At 38.9% G+C, this 20,529-nt stretch overlaps 1 protein-coding gene across 4 annotated transcripts in view; it reads right to left on the bottom strand.

The window, feature by feature from the left end:
- Positions 1–20,320, bottom strand: part of LOC121318651 (serine/threonine-protein kinase PAK 3-like) — a 71,998-nt gene extending 51,678 nt beyond the window's left edge. For 2 of the 4 annotated variants that reach the window (XM_041255554.1, XM_041255553.1), the window contains exon 1: positions 20,154–20,320. The gene's annotated coding sequence lies outside the window, so the exon portion shown is untranslated. The remainder of the gene's footprint in view (positions 1–20,153) is intronic. The other 2 variants (XM_041255555.1, XM_041255556.1) reach the window with 1 other exon arrangement.
- Positions 20,321–20,529: the final 209 nt, after the last annotated feature.

Here is a 20,529-nt window from a genome sequence, read left to right as displayed (position 1 = left end):
TTATAAGGCTGGTGCTCGGCCTGTGTGGCACCTTTAATTTTGTAGGTTGTGTACTGTTTTATTTTGTTTTTTGTACGGCTTGCTGTATGCGTCCTCTGTGTTACCATGGCTGGTAACGTCACATGGACTTATCCAAGTATCTAAATAAAATGCTTGTACAGTATGCATGACTATTTCAGAAAGTCTTGTGTTTGTGTTTAGTGTTTAGTGTTGGTGTGTGTCAAACCCGGGAATTACAATTACGAGTGTGTGACAAAGTGCCCGTGTGTGTATTTTCTGTATATGTTGTGTGTTTAATGTTGGTGTATAGTCATTGGTACACAGGATATAAACGGGTCTGTGTAACACAAGTGTTTAAAATGTGTATTTTTATTTAAGCACGAGGATTGCACAGCACTTCATGTGCAAGTAAAATGTAATATGTGAGCACGGGGAACTGCACTTAATTCATGTGCAGTTGTACCGCGACTCCAATTGGTTGATTAGCAGTCGAGTCTCGATACAGCTGCATAAAAGCAGCATGTTTTCACATACTCGGGGTTGTGTGTTCGGTGAGTGGAGAACGGGATTGGAGACGGAGGTAATAATTGTGATAAGAATAATCGTATTTAAAATATCTGCTCATCATGTTTTGTGTAGTGTTAGTCCGTTTTGTTTATCTCTTTTGTTTTTGGCGAATGTGCCGTGTCCTGTATTTTTGTTTGTCACAACCTTTTTATTTTCTGTTCTGTTTATTTATTAAATGCTAAGTAAAAGCATTCGCTCAGCTCCACCAAACTCCACCTCTCGTTGTTCATTTCCTGGCTCTGGTCTGACGCCACCCACTCCGGCCCTTTGTGAAATAGCGTCACACGCCAATGTATCACTCCAACATTTATTATTTACAGGTGTTTGCCTTAAGGCTGTGGACATTGTCATTATTCAGTAAACACCCTTGCACTTGACAGTAATTGTCTGTGTGATTTATATCTGCTCTGCACTTCACTCACCTGTATCCACTCGCCACTTTGCCACTACAGTTGTCCACAGAACTGGTGTGGCCATTCTGGGTAGTCTGTGACTAATGCAGATGTATAACACATCTGTCGTCCTGCACGCTTTGGCAGTCACCCTTATCTTACACGTTATAGATGTACTTCATACTCGGAGACAGCACGTGGTGGCTTACAGTCGTGAGTGCTATTTTCAAAGAACAACAGCGAGACAATGTTTATTGTGTGACTGTGCATATTTACATGATTTAGGGTAGGTCAGACTTGAATCCACAGCCCTTTGTATCAGCACAAGTGAGGATTAAAAGCTTTATCCTTAGGCCAGTGTTTTCGTTCTACACCCCTTATTTGCGGTAAAGATATGAAAAACTTCCGTATTCGTTTCCCTTTATTCAGTACTACCCAGGAACTGTCACAACTGGTGTGCCATTCTGGTATGCTGTAATGCAGATGTATACACATCTCGTCCTGCACGCTTTGCAGTCACACTTATCTTCAGCTGTAGATGTACTTATACTCGGAGACAGCACGTGGGCTTACATGTGAGTGCATTTTCAAAGAAAACAGCGAGTAAACACTTAAGATGTGCATATTTACATGATTTTAGGGTATGTCAGTGATACACAGCCCTTTCAGCACAAGTGAGGATAAAAGCATCCTTTTTGTTTCGCTCTAAATTACACTATGTAACACAATTTTTGTTCCTGGGTAGTAAATCTTAAATCTTGAAAAACTACTCACTTCTAAATCTTTTGTAGTCATTTTTGTATTACTTTAGTATAAATACATGTTAATTTGGATTCATATGTTGTTTTTTTCTGACTTTATGTGAACGAAAAGACACACATTTAACCGTTTTCCCATTGGAAATAGTGATATTTTGAAATATCACTATCCTGGTCACAAAAGCAAAGTTTGTGGGGAATAATAGCCATTTTCTATACTTTTGAGGCATAAGCAATTAGGAAATAACACTTACTACCCAGGAACAAAAACAATATATATATAATTGTTACACAGTGTTATACATGATTACATTTAAAATGTTCTGTCCAACCCCAGTAGTAGAAGCCAGACGTTCAGAGAATCCCATTCACCCAATTACAGCCCCCTGACAGCGCTGTGCTCGATGCTCGTAGCAAGGCAGTGTACACGCTGGAGCCTCCCTTCCAGCCCCCTGACAGCGCTGTGCTCGATGCTCATAGCAAGGCAGTGTACACGCTGGACCCTTTGCTCCCCTCTGACTATGAATCCAGTTCTACTCCCTAATGAGTAACCATCTTGTTAACGTAAAATGATTGCAAAACAAAGGCCTTAATGTAATAACTTAGAGATCCTATAAATCTTTCACTTTATATGCAGGAACTTGCTTCTGTGGGCCATATTTCCAAAGTGTTTCCTCCAGTCTTTAACTACTATTTTTTTAAAAATATGAAACTTCAATGTAATTGACTGAACATATGAAGTCTGCACTTGCTTTGTTGCCAGATTCCAAATTTTTTCCTCCATCTTTAACTTTGCAAGTTCTTGACAGTTCAAACTCACGCCAATGGACAAGCTGCCATCGTGTGACCTACAGCAATGGTGTGCAAACTTTTTAAATGCTGCCCCCGTTTTTTAGCGTATTGTTGCACCCCACATAAAAAAAAAAAAAAAAAAACTTTTGTTTTCAATTTTAACAGGTGTTTATTTTCCTGATTGTGTAAACCTGTTCTTTCGAAGCTCATGCGCTTTGACTGTCCATGTTTTAAGCTTTCCTGTAATGTCTCTTGTTTCTTTTCAAGGTCTGAGTACCATTCAGCTCCCTGAGTCAGTCGAGTCTACTCACCCCTAAATCAGGGTCCTGCCAGTAAGGGAGTTCTTGTATGTTTTCGATCACCGATCACACTGGTGGCCACTTCCCTCACTCTCAACGATCGCCCAGCAGCCAGAGGATGCTGCCTGACCCGGTCCAGAGTTGTGGGGGCTCCATCACCCATTGCTTTGTACCCTTTTTAATATTCTGCCTCTTGCCCTCAAAGCCTCCAAGCAGACAGAGAATGCTGCCTGACCCGGTAAGCGTGAGAGTCCAGATGTGTCCTGTTCCTTGTCCAACCCCTGACTCGCCAAGCTGCCCAGCAGCCAGTCATTGCTGCCTGACCTGGTCCTTAGAGTTCAGAGGCCTATCCTGTTTTGTTCTATGTCTAACACAATGTGGCCCAAGCACACCAACCACTTAAACCCAATGAAGTTATCGATTCAAATCACTTTACAAATTCACTTCTCACTATATCAAATTCACCGTGGCTGGTTTCAAATTTATATATTTATTTTTTATTTTATTTATTTATTTATTTAGCAGGTGAACATTTAGCTGACATGTTAAATCTGGGTTTCTAGCAACTAAATCAGTGACTTTAAATATTTTTTTACACCTAGCAAGTCAACATTTACCTAACATTTCTACAAATAAATCAGTAAAAAAACTTTTTTTTTTTTTTTTAACTGGTGATTCAACATTTACCTAACAGATAAATCTGAAAAACAACAATTTTCATAAATCTGTACGCACCCGGGAGCGAAGCGAAGGACACGAATACAGCTCAAGTACATAAAAAATGACAACTATCTGTAGCTAGTCATGAAAAAATGTCTGTCTCCTTTTGTTGAGATAAAATAAATAAAAACACAAAGAAATAAAGTATTGGTATACAACACACTAAAACAAAGGAAACTGTTCAGGGAATACCATCGGCTTGTTAAAGAGCTGATATGATTACTATTATTAGTCAATATTATTAAAACAAAGAAGCATAATTTTACAGAAACACGAAACCAGTGTGTGGTGACTAAAAATAAAACGTGAAGTAGTGAAATAAAGAACGATATATCATACCAGCCTTCAATTGTTCTGCTATTTCTTGCTGTGTCTTTCTAACCACAGACACTGCCATCATAAAGAACATTATATTTTTCGACTTTAATAATAATTAAATTCTCATTGATGTCGATTTTGAACTTATTCCTGATTGGTCCATTGCCTCGCGAACAGCACAGAGCCAAATAAAAATAAAACAAATGTATTTCTATATTTGCACGTTTCAATCACAGCGATCTCTTCGCTTGCGGTGTGCAATTACATTCAAATCCATATTTTTAATTACTTTTTATTCGTTCGCTCGCTAGCGTCATCTGCATCCGGTTTGCAAAGCCTAACATGGATGCCCGCACCCATTGAGCCGTTTGATTTGGCATTGTGTGGTGCTGAGTTGTGCATACACTCACATTTTTAAGAATGTGTTCGTTAACATTTGTGTATTTAGCTTAATCTGGACTTTTTTTTTTTTTTTTTTTTTTTTTTTTGTTAAATCTAGGGAAAAAATATGCGATTTACGTTAAATCCGGGAGAAAATGCTTGTTAAAACATTAGCGCTTATATATTTACTTGTCTCCCCTCTTCACTGCAGTTTCACTGACACACTCGTCACTTCAAACTTAATTTTTCTAAGTCTTAGAGAATGGCTCATTTGAAAGGTAAGAAGTTGGACTAATTAGCTGTCATTTTTGTATTTATTTCAAATGTTTTATCTTTAAATAAAATATATATATATAATATATATATATATATATATATATATATATATATATATATATATATATATATATATATATTAACAGAACTGTTCCTTTAGTCATAGTCGTGGCCCCCTTACTGACTTCACTTTCTGTCACCCACTTTGCACACCACTGACCTACAGCACAGGAACCACGATGCATCAGTTTATCTATATAGAGTTCAATATTTTTGTTTGAACTCCTTTAAAGCGATCAAAACAGTAAGTTTCAGATTTTCTTGATGCTTATTCCAAGCCCATGGAGCAAGAAAATCAAGTATCTTTTTTCCAAATGTTAATATAAAATTATATTTGCAAAAAGAATAACCAAAGGATTATCAGTGCGCTAAAAGAGGGACCAGTAGTAATGCTAATAAAGTGAACAAGAGGAATTCCTTTTGAAACACTGGTTAGCAGTAGGCCAGCCCTTGTAAGACCATTAGTTCAGACAGTCATTTTTACAGTAAATCTCAACTATCACATCCTTGTTTATCCTTATGTAATGAATTCTGATCATCTCGTTGGTATCATATTGTTATTATTAAAGGCTGGGCTGCAACATCAAATTGATTTAAATGATGCAGACAGTGTTCCAAGGGCATAATTCATGACTCTGATGTGATGTGGAGGCACAAGGTCTCTGGCTGCACAGGCGTGAAAGGCATGCAGTATGAATGTGCCACGTCTCCAGTCTACCGCTCTGTAGGTGAGGAAGCTCACAAGCCTGTCTTGTGATAGGCAGTTATAGCTGGAGGCCCCAGTCACAAGATTTATTTCAATTTCACAGTCTTTTATAAACTCTTGCAAGTTGCTATCATTTTAGGAACACAGCCCCCCAAGGCGATACTATCTTACTCATTGGAATATTGGATTTCCATATCTTTAGCTTGTGATGTCTGCTAATTTTATCCATTGATTCTACTCCTGCACATAACCTTTAAAAGGAGACTCATAAAGCTTCAATCAATAGGAAGCCTGTGGCAGTTTTTGTAGTTCTATTAAATTCAGTGAGCACCTTAATACTACAGTATTTGTGTTAAAACCATAGCATAAATCATATTTGGATATTAACCAACCCATATTGCAATGGCATATATTCAAATACAGTCAGTGCTGTCTAACAGGGATACTGATAATCAGGATTTCTGCTTAAATGGAATAAAACTCTGGGAGATGGTTCTTCCTAATGCTATTTATGTTGTTTAATTGGGATGTCACTTTGTTTAATTGGGATACAGTATTTTCAAATGATGAACGGAGATCGCTTTTCAGAGCAAGACAGGTCTTGTAGCGAAGTGCAGTGAGTGCGTGTGTGATTACACTGCAGTCTGTACAGTGAGTGCATGATTACACTGCAGTGTGCAGTGAGTGTGCGTGATTACACTGCAGTCTTTGCACTGAGTGCGTGATTAAACTGCAGTCTGCAGTGAGTACATGATAACACTGCAGTGTGCAGTGAGTACGTGATTACACTGTGCAGCCTGTACATTGAGTGTGTGATTTCACTGTGCAGTCTGTGCAGTGAGTGTGTGATTAGACTGCAGGCTGTGCAGTGTGCGTGATTACACTGCAGGCTGTGCAGTGAGTGCATAATTACACTGTTCAATCTGTGCAATGAGTACGTCATTACACTGTGCAGTCTGTGCAGTGAGTGCGTGATTACACTGCAGTCTGCAGTAAGTGCGTGATTACACTACAATCTGCAGTGAGTGCATGATTACACTGTGCAGTCTGTGCAGTGAGTGCATGATTACACTGTGCAGGCTGTGCAGTGAGTACGTGATTACACTGTGCAGGCTGTGCAGTGAGTACGTGATTACACTGCAGTCTGTGCAGTGAGTGCGTGATTACACTGTGCAGTCTGTGCAGTGAGTGCGTGATTACACTGTGCAGGCTGTGCAGTGAGTACGTGATTACACTGTGCAGGCTGTGCAGTGAGTACGTGATTACACTGTGCAGGCTGTGCAGTGAGTACGTGATTACACTGTGCAGGCTGTGCAGTGAGTACGTGATTACACTGTGCAGGCTGTGCAGTGAGTGCGTGATTACACTGTGCAGGCTGTGCAGTGAGTACGTGATTACACTGTGCAGGCTGTGCAGTGAGTGCGTGATTACACTGTGCAGGCTGTGCAGTGAGTGCGTGATTACACTGTGCAGGCTGTGCAGTGAGTACGTGATTACACTGTGCAGGCTGTGCAGTGAGTACGTGATTACACTGTGCAGTCTGTGCAGTGAGTACGTGATTACACTGTGCAGGCTGTGCAGTGAGTACGTGATTACACTGTGCAGTCTGTGCAGTGAGTGCGTGATTACACTGTGCAGTCTGTGCAGTGAGTGCGTGATTACACTGTGCAGTCTGTGCAGTGAGTACGTGATTACACTGTGCAGTCTGTGCAGTGAGTACGTGATTACACTGTGCAGTCTGTGCAGTGAGTGCGTGATTACACTGTGCAGGCTGTGCAGTGAGTACGTGATTACACTGTGCAGGCTGTGCAGTGAGTGCGTGATTACACTGTGCAGGCTGTGCAGTGAGTGCGTGATTACACTGTGCAGGCTGTGCAGTGAGTACGTGATTACACTGTGCAGTCTGTGCAGTGAGTGCGTGATTACACTGTGCAGGCTGTGCAGTGAGTACGTGATTACACTGTGCAGTCTGTGCAGTGAGTGCGTGATTACACTGTGCAGTCTGTGCAGTGAGTGCGTGATTACACTGTGCAGTCTGTGCAGTGAGTGCGTGATTACACTGTGCAGGCTGTGCAGTGAGTACGTGATTACACTGTGCAGGCTGTGCAGTGAGTACGTGATTACACTGTGCAGGCTGTGCAGTGAGTGCGTGATTACACTGTGCAGGCTGTGCAGTGAGTACGTGATTACACTGTGCAGGCTGTGCAGTGAGTGCGTGATTACACTGTGCAGGCTGTGCAGTGAGTGCGTGATTACACTGTGCAGGCTGTGCAGTGAGTACGTGATTACACTGTGCAGGCTGTGCAGTGAGTACGTGATTACACTGTGCAGGCTGTGCAGTGAGTACGTGATTACACTGTGCAGGCTGTGCAGTGAGTGAGTTACACTGTGCAGGCTGTGCAGTGAGTGCGTGATTACACTGTGCAGTCTGTGCAGTGAGTGAGTTCGTGATTACACTGTGCAGGCTGTGCAGTGAGTGCGTGATTACACTGTGCAGGCTGTGCAGTGAGTACGTGATTACACTGTGCAGGCTGTGCAGTGAGTACGTGATTACACTGTGCAGGCTGTGCAGTGAGTACGTGATTACACTGTGCAGGCTGTGCAGTGAGTACGTGATTACACTGTGCAGGCTGTGCAGTGAGTACGTGATTACACTGTGCAGTCTGTGCAGTGAGTACGTGATTACACTGTGCAGGCTGTGCAGTGAGTGCGTGATTACACTGTGCAGTCTGTGCAGTGAGTACGTGATTACACTGTGCAGTCTGTGCAGTGAGTACGTGATTACACTGTGCAGGCTGTGCAGTGAGTGCGTGATTACACTGTGCAGTCTGTGCAGTGAGTACGTGATTACACTGTGCAGGCTGTGCAGTGAGTACGTGATTACACTGTGCAGTCTGTGCAGTGAGTACGTGATTACACTGTGCAGTCTGTGCAGTGAGTACGTGATTACACTGTGCAGTCTGTGCAGTGAGTACGTGATTACACTGTGCAGTCTGTGCAGTGAGTACGTGATTACACTGTGCAGTCTGTGCAGTGAGTGCGTGATTACACTGTGATTTGCGTAACTTGTGTAAACCATGTTGAAATCTTTAAGAACGAGTCTCCTGTCGTTTTTCAGGATGCTATTGCAAAGAAAGTTGGTGTGTCAACATCACAAGTGCGATTCATTTTGTTTAGGAATAAAAAAAAAAAACATTGACTCATATTTTAAATGAAGTATTTAACATTTAATCATAAAGTGACGTGATTTCATTATTTTTCTTTTCATTAAGAATCAAAAACTGACTAAGGTCGTCTCAACTACCGCTCTTTTAATTGGGCCAGTGGGATATTTTTCCTTCTCCTGATACGTCCCAATAAAGCAGCACTGATGGTATATACAGCAGTTAAATCAACTATATAGAAAGATATGCATATGCATCACCTACTTTTGTGAAATCCATACATGAATGTCACTTTGGAAATCCGTGACAAGCACCCGGTAGTATATAACAGCTGCCTCTCCCTGCTGCCTGTCAATCTCAATTGGCAAAAGAGAGAAAATATAAAGGGCTCATGGTTGACAGATGCTTCTGTATCCAAGACTGCACAACTCAAGTTTCAGATGTTATGATTTTTATCCATCAATTACCAGAAGGGGGCAGTAATAATTGTAGGACTTGTCACATCCTGGCCATGCACCACATTGACAGTGTTATGGCCAGTCCTCATTTATTAGCGCAGTTGAATTTTTTCCTACTAATGAGTGATCTTAAAAGGGTTGTGCCTCTATGGTAGCTTCAAAAGTACAAATGGTAAATACAAGCTAATCCACATTTCTTTATTTATTTCAATACTTTTTGTTGAAGTAACTGTGTGTGATGCTTTTAACTGCATCAGATTGGGGCTCCCAAAATAACAAAGAGCTCACAACGCAGGGACCTCCATTAGCCTCCAGGTTTTTTAATTACTGCTGTGAATACACCGTGTAACACATTTTTTATTTTTTTTTGTTCCTGGATAGTAAGTGTTATTTCCTAATTGCTTATGCCTCAAAAGTATAGAAAATGGATATTATTCCCCACAAACTTTGCTTTTGTGACCAGGACAGTGATATTTCAAAATATCACTATTTCCAATGGGAAAACGGGGAAATGTGTGTCTTTTCGTTCACATAAAGTTAGAAAAAAACAACATATGAATCCAAATTAACATGTATTGTTATTGACTACAAAAGATTTAGAAGTGAGTAGTTTTTCGAGAGTTACGATTATACTGTATTTACAGTATAATTGTAAATCTCGAAAAACTACTCACTTCTAAATCTTTTGTAGTCATTTTTTTATGACTTTAGTATAAATACGTGTTAATTTGGATTCATATGTTGTTTTTTTCTGACTTTATGTGAACGAAAAGACACACATTTGCCCGTTTTCCCATTGGAAATAGTGATATTTTGAAATATCACTGTCCTGGTCACAAAAGCAAAGTTTGTGCGGAATAATAGCCATTTTCTATACTTTTGAGGCTAAGCAATTAGGAAATAACACTTACTACCCAGGAACAAAAATTGTGTTACATAGTGATATTATTGGTAGGCAACCAACATCTGCTAGGCCACTGAATAGGTGTCCTACCCTGAATCGGCACACAGCTAAGATGCAATTACAGCTGCCGAGATTACAGAACCTAAAATAATAAAGTGATGTAACTGGATGAAAAGACTGGAAAATATTCAAATGCTATCCCTGACATGCTGTAACATATAAAAGCTGTATCTTCCTCTTTCAAGTTGGTTGCAAAGTGCCTCTTATTTACACCGGCATTACCAGATTTATCACCCTCCTCCTTTTTTTCTTTGCTGGCTTTTTATACATCAAAACACTGTAGATGGAAAATCTAATAAACAATCAAACTGTTTCTTCCAGATACCTAATCATATCCTGTGCAGTTGATCACATGGCTTGATTGAAGCTTGACCACTGGAGTTCAACGGGATGATAATGAATACCTTTTGGATTTTTAAATATCTGAGCAAATTCTTTTAACGGTTTTTAAAAGGGCAAGTAGTGACAACCTGGCATTTGTTATGCCAGTTGTACAGCCTGGTGACCTTTCTGTAATGCTGTGAATGGTTGTGGGGTGTTTTTTTTTTTTTTTTTTTTTTTTTGTCTGACCTGGTTCATTTAATTAGATTTAAATGTGACATATGGGCTAGATCTTATCCACTGCCCCATGCCTTCAAGACCCCCTAGTACAGTAACTGCTAATGAGGCTCATTTCCTGCCCAGCAAAGCACCTGCTAACTGGGCATTCACACTCGCACTCCAGTGCCAAGTTATGTACTGTGGCTGTTCTCATACTGTATATCACGTGGCAAGAGATGGATGACATGCTATGGCATTCGGCTCAAACCAGGATCCTCCAGACCTCAGAATGCAGGACCTCAAATCGCCTTCAAAATCACACATCAAGTTAAGTGGCCACTGGTGTTAAATTGTAGTGATTCACATGATTTCAGGATAAATTCAGCAGTTCCTGTAGGTTCCCTCTGCAGGATAGTGCATTTCAAAGCAAAGACGCACCATGAGCACCAAGGAGCTTACAAAAGAACTCTGGGACAAAGCTGTTGAAAGGCACAGCCTTGAATATCCCTTGGAGCACCGTCAAGATGATTATTAAGAAGTGGAAGGTGTATGGCACCACCAAGACCCTGCCTAGATCAGGCCGTCCCTCCAAACTGGATGACCGAGCAAGAAGGAGACGGATCAGATAGGCTACCAAGAGGCCAATGGTAACTTTGCAAGAGCTACAAACTTTTATGGCCAAGACTGGTCAAAGTGTGCATGTGACAACAATATCGCAAGCACTCCACAAATCTGGCCTGTATTTTACTCAAGAAAGCCCACCTTGAATCCCATTTGAAGTATGCAAAAAAACACTCAGGAGATTCTGTAGCCATGTGGCAAAAGGTTTTGTGGTCTGACAAAACTAAAATGGAACTATTTGGTCTAAATGCAAAGCATTATGTTTGGCGCAAACCCAACACAGCGCTTCACCCAAAGAACACCATCCTTACTGTGAAGCATGGTGGTGGCAGCATCATGTTATGGGGATGTTTCTCATTGGCAGGGACTGGGGGACTTGTCAGGATAGAAAGAAAAATGAATGGAGCAAAGTACAAAGAAGTCCTTGAGGAAAACCTGCTGCTGTCTGCAAGAAAGCTGAAACTGGGACAGAAGTTCACCTTTCAGCATAACAACGACCCAAAGCACACAGCCAAAGCTACACTGGAGTGGCTAAGGAACAAAAAGGTAAATGTCCTTGAGTGGTCCAGTCAGAGCCCTGACCTAAATCCAATCTAAAATTTGTGGCATAACTTGAAGATTGCTGTCCATCAACACTCCCCAAGGAACTTGACAGAGCTTGAATGGTTTTGTAAAGAGGAATGGTCAAATATTACCAAATCTAGGTGTGCAAAGTTGGTAGAGACCTATCCCAACAGACTCACAGCTGTAATTGTTGCCAAAGGTGCTTCCACCATGTATTAACTCAGGGGGGTGGATACTTATCCAATTACAGTGTTTCGGTTTTATATTTTTAATATATAATTTTTTGTCTCAATATTTTTTTTCCCCTTAACAGTGTAGAGTATGGTGTGTTGATAAGTGGAAAAAAATCATCATTTAAATGCATGAAACTCTGAGGCACTGACACACCAAAATGTGAAAAAAGTTCAAGGGGGTGTAGACTTTCTATAGGCACTGTATAAATATATATATAAATATTATATATTATATATATTATATATATATATATATTATATATATATATATATATATATATATATAGATATATATATATATATACATGTATATATACATATTAAAAATGTACTTATTATACATATTAATAAAATACATTAGTGTATACACATTAATAGAATATATTATTATACATATTAATAGAATATATGCATTCAGAATACACTTAGGGTTTCTTATGAATAGAAACAGTTTATTAATGTGTTTTTTTTTTTTTTTTTTCCTTTTATATTAAGAACAAAGTAGTGTATCATACAGTAATTACTGCAAAAATTGGAACGTATTACCCTTGTGTTCCGATAAATCCAGGTTAGATATACCTTCCAATATTAATAGAGTTGGTCTTTCTGGAATCTTGTATTCTGTCATATTAGATACATGAATTATAATTAGATTTCTGACATTCCTATAAACTGTGAAACAGAGTACCTGTTTAATTTAATTTAATCAATGAAATGAGGCTTCACACTGCTGTCCGCAGCTATAATAAATACACTCATGTACAAACTGTAAAACTCGATTTTTGTAACACGTTTTTGTGTACAGTTATAACAAACTAATGAATTTACTGTATACAAATTTAATATCTCAAAAACAATCTAATATTTTATTCAACAAAAAAAGGCCTGCAAGTGTGTGTGGGGGGTTATATATTGAAAGCAGGCTTCATCTTCCAGCCCTGGTCCTTTCACTTCTAATGGTGCCAACATTATTATTATCATTATTATTATTTATTTATTCATTTATTAGCAGATACCCTTACCCACTACTTACAGTTGTATACAAAAAATACATATCAAGAATTACAGCACAGTTAAGAGCAAGAAACAAAAGATATTCCCCTGACAGAGACATTCGCACCAGATTACCCTGCTGTAAAAGCAGCACTGCATTCCCATTGTAGTGTCACTGCGGCATTGCCTTTGACGACCGTGAAAGGAAATATTCCCTATCGCTTTTCAATAGGAATAGTTTATTTGACAGTTAATTTGGGATTAACTGTATTTAAAAAAAAAAAAAAAAAAAACCTTGATACCCTTGAATTAATGCTGTCCTTTAGTCTTGTCAACATATTATGTGTCATAAGGCTATGGGTGAGCGGTCACATCAATCAGTAATGTGTATAATCTGCAGAGCAAAGAGGTTTGATTATGCTGGGTGATAGTGACACTATAGCCAGACAATGAGAACACATTGTCATTCTGTGTTAATGTAGATTAAAAATCACATTTTTGTCTGGGTCTGAAGGTTCAGATTTTAGAAGAAACAAGTCATACAAAATAGGTAGCAAATAGCCATGGGTTACTGTGTCCAGTCATCAGTGAAGGGACACGCACCATCACAGATGGGAGAGGCTGACACTTATTAACCCCGGTGCTGTCGTATCACTGTGGGCAGAACAAATAGGGTTCACAGAAAGTGTCTGTAAAATCCTTGTAACAAGAACAAGGCGTTTATGAGAAAGCAATTTCAAAATCTTTAGGGTGAGCTGCAATTAACAGTACAAATTACATTCAGGGGAAAGCATAACATTGCTGTGCTTCAGAGATTTGTTCTGCAGTGTTGAGACCCCACACAATCTCTGGTAATACTACAATTGAACAGTATGCTCAACATGGTTTGATTATTCATTCAGGGAAAGCTCAATTGCAAAATGCATTAGAAATGCATTCATTTAATATTTAGTCAAGGCAATTGTTTTGCATTAGAAATGCATTCATTTAATATTTAGTCAAGGCAATTGTTTTGCATTAGAAATGCATTCATTTAATATTTAGTCAAGGCAATTGTTTTGCATTATAAATGCAGTCATTTAATAGTCAGTCTTATTAGCACTTTTCATTTTCTTGGCATGCACTTGTAATGTCAAAACAATCCTTTTGGTATCCAATTTGACTATACAAATTAAAGTGATCTGGAGTAAATGTTTTATAAATGCTTTTAGAATGCTTCAGGGATTGGATGATACAGCTGTCACTCGTCAACCCTGGCCAGTCATAAGAAGCAGTATTTTCATTAGACCGGTATAAACAATGGAAGACAGACTATAACTCTGTAGAATGGGCTTGATCTCTAATTAGCAGTGGGATGATACTGCCAGATGGCCAACCATCCTTAATCCTAATCCAATTCCAAAAAGTATTAGGACACCCCAGCTGGTTTGTGGTGTTGGATGTGGGAGTTATGCACCCATTGTACCTAACTCCAGATTATTAAATTTCTAGATACCCCTCTTTAATTACATGCAAAAGGTTTTGTTTGTTTTGTTTTGTTTTGTTTTATGTTCACAAAGGGTTTAATGATAAAAAATCATTTATTTCATGATGTTTTGTACAAAAGCCATTCTTCAGCTGTGTGTGTGTGTGTGTGTGTGTGTGTGTGTGTGTGTATATATAATATATATATATATATATATATATATATATATATATATATATATATATATATATATATATAGATATATATATATATATATATATATAGTGCCTATAGAAAGTCTACACCCCCTTGAACACATTTTGTTGTGCCAGTGCCTTAGAGTTTCATGTATTTAAATTATTAAGAAGTGAAAGGTGTTTGGCACCACCAAGACCCTGCCTATATCAGGCCGTCCCTCCAAACCTGATGATCGAGCAAGAAGGAGACTGATCAGAGAGGCTACCAACAGGCCAATGGCAACTTTGCAAGAGCTACAGTCTTTTATGGCCAAGACTGGTCAAAGTGTGGATGTGACAACAATATACCAAGCACTCCACAAATCTGGCCTGTATGGTAGGGTGGCAAGAAGGAAGCGATTACCCAAGAAAGCCCACCTTGAATCCTATTTGAAGTATGCAAAAAAACACTCAGGAGATTCTGTAGCCATGTGGCAAAAAGTTTTGTGGTCTGACAAAACTAAAATTTAACTTTTTGGCCTAAATGCGAAGCGTTATTTTTGGCGCAAACACAATACAGTGCGTCAACCAAAGAACACCATCCCTACTGTGAAGCATGGTAGCAGCATCATGTTATGGGATGTTTCTCATTGGCAGGGACTAGGGCACTGTCACAAAGATGGCTGTAGTGGGTGACGTCAGACCAGAAACAGGAACCAGGAAATAAACAGATGTGGAGTTGGGTAGAGCTGAGCAATTGGTTTGAATGGAGCAAAGTATAGAGAAGTCCTTGAGGAAAATCTGCTGCCCGCTGCAAGAAAGCTGAAACTGGGATGGAAGTTCACCTTTCAGCATGACAACAACCCAAAGCACACAGCCAAAGCTACACTGGCGTGGCTAAGGAACAAAAAGGTAAATGTCCTTGAGTGGCCCAGTCAGAGTCCCAACCTAAATCTAATCAAAAATTTGTGGCATGACTTGAAGATTATTGTCCATCAGTGCTCCCCAAGGAACTTGACAGAACTTTGAACAGTTTTGTAAGGAAGAATGGTCAAATATTGCCAAATCTAGGTGTGCAAATTTGGTAGAGACCTATTCCAACAGACTCACAGCTGTAATTGCTGCCAAAGGTGCCTCCACCAAGTATTAACTCGGGGGGGGTGGAGACTTATCCAATTATGATCTTTCAATTTTGTATTTAATATATATAATTTTTTCTCAATAAAAACGTTTTTCCCCATAACAGTGTGGAGAATGGTGTGTAGATAAGTGGGAAAAAAATATTTATTTAAATACGTGAAACTCGGAGGCACTGACACAACAAAATGTGAAAAAAGATCAAGGAGGTGTAGACTTTCTATAGGCAATGTATATATCACATATAGTTAAAATGTATTTCTAAGGCTAGCTGTAAAATATAAATTACTTTTATCTTTTACAATTATCCATGACACCTTTAACAATGGTTGAATTAATCGTATATATAAATATAACTTGTATCCTAAATATACAGCAGCAGAATAAATCATAATTCACATTTGCATGCAGTATCTCACCATATTTTAAATACTGGTTCTAATGTGTTTTTTGTTTGTTTGTTTGTTTATGTATCTGATGTAATTAACAATTGCTGATGTATTTTGTGCTATGTACAGCTCTTTGAGATGTTCTACAGGAAAAGTGCTATATAAAAATAAAAGTGATTGATTGATGTTAATTACCTTGTACAAAGTATTCATCAATCAAAGGCCCTTTGCAGTTTTACATCTGAATTATATATTGGCGTAGTTATTGGTTTTTACGCCTGACTGGTAAAGATGTATTAGATGGTATTTCTAGACCAGCTGTTCTATATTTCCTGCTGACTTCCCTAATTGCTACATATGCCTACAGTAATTCAGCATTTTAATTTCACATTTTATTTACAACCCATTGACAAACATATGTATGTATGTATGTATGTATGTATGTATTGTAAACAAGCCTTTGGCTCTCGGGTTCATTTTGCACAAATTACTTGACCCAACACAGGGTTTGTTTTTTCAGTGTGTTTACAGTTGTCATTTACCATCATGCTGTAAATGACAACTGGTTTTTGTTTTGTTTTTATAGTCTATAAAGTGGTACCAGTTATGTTTTCTAAACTAAGAAATTATTAAATAATCAAAATCAGATGGTATTAATTAGTTACAAGGAATTCTCTGTCCCTTCAGCAGTAAGGCCACCCCCTGTTAAGGTGACACTTTGTAAGTGAATGATGTTGCTGTCCTGTGGGGGCCAGCTGTGATACTGTGACCGATGCTGCCGTAGTCAAGGTTCAACGGCCCGAGAATACGTCGATGAAGGTGTACCATGGAGACCAGGTGTCAGGTCACTGTGGGATCCCTTATGACATTTCACTAAGTCAATATAGTGCCCTGTCCACTCTATAATACCCTGTCCACACTACCTCAATATAATGCCCTGTCCACTCTATAACACCCTGTCCACATTACCTCAATATAATGCCCTGTCCACACAATAATACCCTGTCCACACTACCTCAATATAATGCCCTGTCCACACTACCTCAATAATGCATGCTTCAAACCATCTGGTTGTCATTCACTTCATTTACAGTCATGTCTTCGGAATGTGGTGTTGCACATCATTTATTCGGTTGGGTAAGTGCCAAGCATCCTCCAAAGTTGGTAAGGTGCGCTATGTAAGTGCCATTAGAATAGGTGATTGTATATGCATGTATCAGTTTTCTGGAGGTATTGGTGCTGGTGGCTTAAATGTACGTTCTCACCTCTTATTATATGTTAAAGTAATGTTTTTTCCATATAAACATACCTATCAAGTGTTTCTGTGTCTTCACAGTAAGTCTGGAACTGTCCTTTAGTAAAGCTATGTGATCAGACAATGTCAATGCAATACAATAACATTCAGATCAGCAACATAAACCAAGCTGATTCCAACTTATAAAAACAGGGTTACACATAAAAATGTGTTAAACAAAACTTAAATTAAAACTCATATATTAGCTTTTTAAATACAAGGCCATTTCAATTAAAAACAACCTGTCTTTGTAGAGTCAGCTGATTGCTTGCAGCCGAGGAACTACATTATACAGATACTAAAAATAGAAGCACAAACATGTCAGCTCTGTCATGTATCAATGCTAGGTTATGAAGACAAAATAAAACACAAATCTGAAACAGACCATTTATAGACGAGCCAAAAAAAACTGAGAAAACTATATATTGAGTAATTGTATACATTTAGTACTGCAACTTGTCTCTTCAGCTAAAATAAGGAGTTTTTGCTAAACAAAGGGTAACGCTTTACATTAAATGTATTTACAAAGCAGTTACCTAGTAAATACACACAATTACAATGTTATTATGCATAGTTACAATGTACTTAATGAGTAAATCTTTTTGCATGGTATAATCATTTCCCTAACCCTATCCCTAACTCTAAGCTTGTACTTTCATTTATCATGCAAAAACATTTACACATTAAATACTGTGATTGTGCATAACATTGTAATTATGTGTATTTACTACGTAACTACTGTGCAAATACACATTAATTAGAGACACGATGTAAAGTGTAACCTTTCAATTCCTCCTCTATCCTCTTGATTGTAGTTGTCACATAATTTTTAGTTTTAGCAGTTCTGCATAACATTTTGTTTTGAATGACCCTTGCAAGTCCCAACCGCCTTCAGTATCCAATGCAAGCCTAAACTTTAGTCCGAGCCACAAACCACAAAGTGAACCACCTCTCTGTACCACAGATCATCGATCATTTCTTCTCTTAATAACATCCTCTGGTGATAACCCACTCTTGAACGTACCACTGTCAGCCTCCAAAACACAAACCATAATCAAGACCTCTACAGTTCTTCAATCTCTCTAAGCATACTAGCCTCTGACCCCAGATGAAAAATAAATCTCTGACATAAATATAATGTACTGCAGTAGTGTCTGGGAGGATGACCTGCACCTCGGAGTTCAGATGAGCAGCCAAAACACACGTTTATCAAAAGCTGTGTTTCCAGGTATGGGCTGCAAAGTGATTCCAGCTATCCAGATTCAAACAGCACATTATAAATGGGTTTCCAGCATTCATAAAGGTATGTGAATAGGTACCTGGACTATTTTATATTAATAGAGCCTACTACCTGAACAGGTGGAAGTAGCTCCAGTCCTACAGGAATATTGCATTGTAGGTGTGTTCTAGGGCCTGGAAAGAGCGTTAATTTGATACGTTTGTTAAGTAACACCCTATCGACACTACCTAAATAATGCACAATCAGCATGCATTGGAACCAGGAGCTTGCCATTCACTTTATTAGAAGAGCAGGGTTGGATCAAGACATGTCTCAAAGGATCAAGTTGTCCCACTCTTGACCTCACAATTGTTATTATACCACATATCCCATGTTTCTGTTAACAGCTACAGTCCCTCTGCTGGGTGGTGCTTTACCTCGATGTGTTCTTGGTGAGCACTGCGCTTCTTGAGTTCACAATTGTAAGTGATCTACCCGTAGACCTGTATTTCACTAGAAAGCATCTCTCCGAAGAGACGAATTAAGTGAGACACACAACCTTTGAGCACAGCTCAATAGTCTCAGAACAGCAGCTTCTCTACCCACACCCTACAGTTTTTACCTAACGATTTGCTCTGGATCTCAGACACTGCTCGATCGTTTGAGGATCCACTGGCTTGATGGGAGTCATTCTCTGAATATCGTTGCTATAATTCAAGCCTTTGGTGGGGCCTTGGAAATACACCTGAATTGACTGAGCCGTTTAGTCAAGTGAAAAGGTTACATGTCATACAGGGTCAAAGATTACAAGTTACACTAGTGAAAGGGTAGGAACTGGGAGGATAATGAAACATATGATTAACCAGTATCTAATTGTGCCACCATTGCTCTCTGTTCTATGAGACACACTTCCGGAAATAGCATGAAACATTCAGACTGAAGCGTTTGCATTCAATTACTGTACTGGCACTCAGTTCAGACAACGGCAGTCCAAAATATTAACAGATGGATAGGAAGCAACCATTTAAAATGATTCTCTCCCAATCAGATCATCTATGTAGTCTTGTGTATTTTCAGCCCCTCTTTCTGAATGCATGATTTTTTCCAACAGGAATTGCTGACTTACTATACAAGTAGTATTATGAGAACTAGATGTTTACCTACAGTATGAAAAACCGACAGATCTTCAAACATGATAATGTGCAATGGAAAGCAAAGGTGCATCAGTCTCATATAAACACACACCCAAAATAAACTAGAAAAAAGATTAATTTGCAAACCAAATTGTGCACTGTGAGAGCCACTAATAGCCATGTACGTCTCTTTGATTTTGCTTATTAAACCAGAATTTCTGCTGAGCATATGAGCATACTGGCAAAAAAAAATTGCCCAGTAAAACCATACATTGCACCTATACTGGATCTGCCCAAAAATAAAACAGCAGCAATGGAATAAAAAAACAAGAACAGTATTTTAAAAAGCTTGAAAAGGAGATAGCATCAACCATCAAATCTGCCTATTGATTACCTGTGCTTATTTACAGTGCTGACAGACACACAACACAGCAATGCCCCCATTTCCACATTACAAATGCAGAATCCACAGCAAAAATATAGATAAGAATGCTGTTATTTTAATAAAACACACACCATAGATGCTTGTATTACCTGAATTATATATTGTCATTCTCTGCCCCTTTGATGACAGTGTTCTGATGGAAACATCCCTGATATCTGAATCCTAGTGACAGTCCATCCGCAAGCCTGCCATTCTGCTGCCAAACCTGCTCCTGACCCCAACCCCTGGCTTTTCAGCAGCCTGCCTCACTGGAGCCTTGGTGTTTCCTAGCCCATGATGTCATCCTTGCAGCACAGCCCATTGGCTGACAGCAAACATGATAATTCTGCCAACAGAACTAGAGGAGAACCAGACAGGATTGATCTTTTGTTTAGGAGCCATTTTGTGACAAAGAAAGGAGCAGAAACCACAAACCATAGTGACGTTTGTAGTTGTTTTGAACTAATTTATTGTGTTGGGTTGTTT

The sequence above is a fragment of the Polyodon spathula genome, chromosome 7 (genome assembly GCF_017654505.1).
Source record: "Polyodon spathula isolate WHYD16114869_AA chromosome 7, ASM1765450v1, whole genome shotgun sequence".
Lineage (NCBI taxonomy): Eukaryota > Metazoa > Chordata > Actinopteri > Acipenseriformes > Polyodontidae > Polyodon > Polyodon spathula.
This window is presented reverse-complemented; position numbering and strand designations above follow the sequence as displayed.